General features: G+C 29.1%; 1 protein-coding gene across 1 annotated transcript in view; it reads right to left on the reverse strand.

The window, feature by feature from the left end:
* The window catches only part of LOC117178085 (protein cappuccino), an 84,673-nt gene that overhangs the window by 40,212 nt on the left and 38,461 nt on the right, over positions 1-6,000 (reverse strand). The gene's annotated exons all lie outside the window — the stretch shown is intronic.

Raw genomic sequence — 6,000 nt, forward strand, 5'->3', positions numbered from 1 at the left:
AAAATTATTTCATTATTAGTAATTCGATTTAGCCAGAGTCTATTATTACGGATTTTTCCGTACATGTCACTCACTCATTGGGGCCTTACTAGTATAGATAAATATTTATTTAGTTTTCTGTCCAACGGTTTTGAAAATTAGACTTGGCTAACATTTCTTGCTCCTTATCATTAATGCTTGCATTTAGCAATTTTATGTTTTACACATTAAAAAATAAAATTAAAATGAAGAAATAAATTTTAAAAATAAAATTCAAATTGCTATAAATTATACTACTTTTATATAAATTAAAAATAAAATTAAACTGTCGGACTGGCTTTAAAAAAATGAAAATGGATGAATCCCCTATTATTCTCCTCTTATTCATTTTCTAAAGAATTCCTCTTTTTCCCTGTTTTCATAAAACTTCCCCTGTTTCTCGTTTTCCGCATAAATGCAAACTGAAATAATAGAAACCAAGAAAAAATACAACTATTTTTCGGTGAAAGATATAATTATTTTTATTTGAAAAGTCTACTAATACATTTTTGGTTCATTACTCATTTTTTTAATAAAAAATTCGATTATTTGGTTGAAGATTGAATTACTTTGTTAAAACTTCATTCTTTTGTGGTAGAAAACTAACTTTTTAATGAAAATACAATAATAAATTAAGTTAAGCAGAAATAATTTTTTAAACTATATGTTATTGTCTATAATAATATGCTCTTAGAATAATGCAAGACAGTTGCAGTTTTTTCAAAAAATTTCCACATTTTGCCCACTAGTAAATACGAGTTAGATAATAATTATTGCAAGTTAACAAAAATAATTGTTTGAAGAATTAATTGTGTTTTATAGCCAGCTTCTCTTAAAGTAATGCTAGAAAGTGAAGGTTTTTCTGCTTTATTTCTACTTTTTGTCCACTTTTCATTAAGAATGAGGTAATAATTAAGGCAACTAATACAAACATAATTGTTTAAATAATTTTTTATGATTTTAAATAATACTATCTTTTAATAGTGCTAGAAAGAAACGGTTTTTTATAAAATATTCATCTTTTTTCCAATTTTTACCAAGAGCAAGGTAAAAACTAATAAAATACAACAAATGTAATAGTTTAAACAGTTTATAATTATTTTTAAGTATCCTCTCTTAGATAATTGATAGAAAGATGCGGTTTTTTTCTGTAGTTTTGATCCCTGCTTTGCCTTTTTATTTATGAATCAATAATAAATGAAAAATGGGAAGAATCATTTTTTAATCAATCTCTTAGTTTTTTGTGAATATGTTTTTATGAAACAAAACTAATATTGGCAAAATGTTTAATTTTGACGCTCTATTTGTTTAAAAATTTTGTATATGGATAACATTAAATGGAAATTTTCCTTGAAGTAGTTACGGATAACCTTTTTGTTCAAATTAATATTAATTATTTGTTCATAAATGAAAAGTATAAAAAAACCTGCAAATTTTAGAAAATCCCTCAAATTTCTGGTATTAAGGGCATGTGACACAGCCAAATACCTATATAACCACCTCACTTTATCAGTTTACTGAATATATTTTTTGTACCTAAGAACTTTCTTTGTAAATAAAATATCGAGCTGAAACTTGGGAAAATGTATTAGACTACAATAAAATAAGTTTACGTACTTCATTTTGGTAGAAACTTCACTGAAATTTATGTCATCTTTTTTCTGAACCTCGACATTTTTTGAACGTTCGAACTTTTTTTATACGTAAGATATCGGTCTCAAACTTCAAGAAATGCAAGAGCCAGCTGTTAGAGTTTCGTCTAGTGGTCGCCAGTTCGGATTTTCGTATACACCGTTACCAGCTGGCGCCTCCACAACAAAATTGATTTTTTGAAAAAAGTAAAGGAGCCCAAACATTTTTATTGCTGCCCAAAAAAAGCCCCAAAAAGCTAAAAATTCTGAGCTATGAAAAATTAAAAAATTCGATTGTGGAGGTGCTAGCTTAATGTAACTGCTGAAGCCGATGGAATTGATAGTTGAAATTTTTTTTACATCCATTATTATTAAAATTTGTACTTTAACAAAGTTTTCTTTCGGCTATTGCATTTCTAAAAGTTTGACACCGATATTTTATGTATAAAAAAAGTTCGAACGTTCAAAAAATTTTAAAAATTCAGAAAAAAGATTAAATTATCCTCAGTAACTTTCTATCGAAATGAAGTACCTAAACGTACTTTATAGTACTCTAATACATTTTCCAAAGTTTCAGCTCGATATTTTATTTACAAAAAAAAATTGTTAGGTTCAAAAAAATAGTCCGTGAACTGATAAAGTGAGATTGGTAATATAGGTATTTGGCGTGTAGTCAAACAGGTACAGTTCCCTTGGGGTTTTTTCCACAAAAACGAAAATTTAAAAAAAATGAATTCGGAGATGCTATAAAATATCGTAACGGACGTCCCCGGATTTCGTTTTGAGGGAAAATAACAAAAAAAAATTATTGTGCTAAATACAAATTTTATGCATGTGCACTATTTTGAGGTTAGGATTGTTTTTAAGCTCTGTCATTTCGATAATGTAGGTCTCTGTCGTACCGATGTTGTCGGTAGCACTCAAGAATAATGATGGGAGAGAATTTTAACACACATAACCTCGAAATACACACACATAAAATTGAGTAACAATACTTTTTTTTTTAAAATTAACTCACAAAAAAGTGTGCGAAGACGTCCGTTATCATCTTCGCTATTATTCCCCAGTTTTTGAAGACGAAAGATTTATTATTCTAGGGAAAAAGCCGGGGGAATCTAAGACTGATAAAATCGATACTATTTCTGAGCGCCACACAAATAATCAAATTTAGAAAAATTAAATTTTTTTGTATTAAACCACAACAAATATGCGGATACTTATTTAAGTATCACATGCCCTTAATATAAGATAAAATAGCTATAAGCAATAGTAATTTGCTTAAGGGCATGTGATACTTGATGTTTCCCCGGATTTTTTTCCACAAAAATGAAAATGTTTAAAAACTGAATTCCGAGATGCCATAAAATATCATAAAGGACGTCACCGGACTCTGTTTGGAGGGATAATAACAAAAAAAAATTATTGTGTTAATGAAATTTTTATGCATATGCATTATTTTGAGGTTACGTTGTTTTTCTTCTCTGCCTTTCCGATAATCTGGAAATTATTTATTGCGTAGTTTGGAAGTAACGCTCGGGTGAATTGTAATACACATAACCTCAAAATATACACGCACGTTGTTAGCAATATAAAAATTTTTTTAATAAAAAAACACAAAAAAAGTGTGCGGGGACGTCCGTTAGCATGTTCACTATCATTTCCCAGATTTTGAAGGCAAAATATTTTTTATCCTAGGAAAAAAGCCGGGGAATCTGACACTGAAAAAATCGATACTATTTCCTAAGCGCTATGCAAATTAATCACATTTTCCTAAATTAAAACTTTTTTGAATTAAACCACAAAAAAGTGTGTCGGGACGTCCGTTAGCATGTTCACTATCATTTCCCAAATTTTGTTGAAAAAATATTTATTATTCTAGATAAAAAGTCGGGGAAATCTAAAACTGGTAAAATCGACAATTTTTTAAGTATCGCATGCCCTTAAACAATTATTTTTATCAACTTGAATTGATTATTACCTCACTCTAATTCATAAGTGCACCAAAAGTCGAAAATTTCAGAAGAAACTGCAACTTTCTAGCATTATTCTAAGGGCATATTATAATAAATAATAAAAAAGGGTTTAAACAATTTTGCCTGGAAAATTAAATTTTATTATTGCCTCGATCTAACTTTTAACAAAAAAGGTACTTTTCAAGAAAACAGTTTAATTAGCAACCAAATGATTAAATTTACAGTTACAAAAATTAGTTTTTAAAAAGCAACAAACAAACTTTCAACAAAGTAGTTGAATTTTCAACTGAAAAAGATGATTTGTCAACTAAAAATGTAATATTTGGTATTTCAACTGAAAATATTTTTATTTTAAATAAAAAACAGTTCAATTTAACTAAACAAGGTAAATCCTCAACATACAGACTTCAATCCTCAACCTAAAAAGATTAATTTTCAACAAAAAAGTTGCTATTTATAGCGCAAAAACAAAAAGATTTTCTACAAAAAAACAAGACTTGTGTATAAAATACATAAATTATCAACAGAACAAAATAATTTTCAACTGGTAGAGACATGTTTTAAATAAAATACATAAGTTTTCAACCAAATATTTGATTTTTTAACTAAAAAGGTGCTTTTTCTATCAAAAATTGAATAGTTAAATTGAGAATAAAAAAATTTTCATTTTCAACTAAAAATATGAATATTTAACGAAAAATGTAGTAGTTGATATTTTAATCAAAACCAAATAGTTGAGTTTTGAAACAAGACGATTAACTTTCTGCAAAAAATGAATTTTCCACCAAACATTTGAATTTGCCAACAAAGAAATAAATTCTTAGCTAAAATGATCAAGCTTCAACTAAAAAATGAGTTTTTAACAAAACAGTTTATCTTTCGACTAAATATTTGAATTTTTTATCAAAGTGTTAAGCTTTTGTTTCCTCATGATTCATGAACGTGAAAATGGCTTAAAAAATACATGATATTTCCATCTGTACCCCGCCCCTCGACAACATAAGACAGCCTGAAAAATAACCCCCCACTCCATCCAAAAGATGATGTAATTTACGAACAGCCCCTAAAATACTTTTGAAAACAAAAATTGTCTATCAAAAGTGTCCTTAATATAGGGAATTGCCCAGATATAATTATAGGAAACACGTGTGATTCTAACTCAATTCGGATGACAAATGCTAATAAGAATCTTTTGAAAATCAATGTGAAGGCCACTTTGGCCAGATAAGGAATGGTGGGATGAGAAAGACTTTTGTTGTGTTTTACGTTCTAAAGGATATGGTAGTAGTCATACTATGGGAATAGACTGTAGACTATCAACTTTACCACTACAGAGACACTACCATTATCGTTATTACGACACATTCGTTCAAGTACAGTTATATTGGCAAACAACGACCTGGAACGAATACGAGGTCGTGGGTCACGATTGTCGAGACTCGAACAAACAGAACAAATAGAACCCCTACCCAATACGAGATGACATTAGATTAGATCGGATTAGTTCCCAATGTCGGAAGAGAACAATGCACGGAAAAAATTTGTCTTGTAAAAAGTGTAGAAATAATTGATGTGGAATCTTGGTGTCATTTTTATTCGAGAACAACTCAGAACAAGTCAATAATTTATTATGTCCTTGGTCTCACTTTAGAGAGGAGATTCCACGCACTATATGCATTAAATTTCCAAAATTATATGTTAGATACAGGGGTGGGAAAAGTCTTCGCACATCTCTTTTTTGATGAATAAGTTCTCTTCATTTTAACCCTTCCTGTGTACACTAGGTCTTTAAAGGAACAGTCAAAATTTCATATTCAAATCTCCCTCCAATATTTTTACTATATTTCAATTGTTGTTAAGATCGGTTTAAAACCGTTGAATTTGGCAACTACTGAGACATGAGGCACACACTTCGAGAAGTATTCCTGAATTTTTTTCATATTTTTTAAAGCCTTAAAAATCTCAAAAATTCGCCTGTTCCCTGAAAGACCCAGTCCACACACTGTGTCTCGAAAAAGACAGTGTGCACACGCAGGGTTAATTATGCCATAGTTAAAAAAATTCGCTTTAAAGGGTTCATTGCTTTCGAAATTCTGTTTAAAATTAGCCCAGGTTGACGACAATTTGTATATTAAAAAAAAATAGATATTACAAAAATAGGGTACATTTAAATGTTTTCTTAAATGTTCATTCACTTCGGAAATGATCAACGTTTTTCAATGATCTTGGGCTCATTTTAAAGATTTTTAACCGTATCACAGCAGATTATAAGTATAAATCTTAACAACATTTCTAATCGAATTGCAAGAACTAGAAATTATAACAAAAAAATTGGAAAATTTTGAAAACATCTTATCTGTAGGCATAATATCATGATA

The sequence above is a fragment of the Belonocnema kinseyi genome, chromosome 8 (genome assembly GCF_010883055.1).
Source record: "Belonocnema kinseyi isolate 2016_QV_RU_SX_M_011 chromosome 8, B_treatae_v1, whole genome shotgun sequence".
Lineage (NCBI taxonomy): Eukaryota > Metazoa > Arthropoda > Insecta > Hymenoptera > Cynipidae > Belonocnema > Belonocnema kinseyi.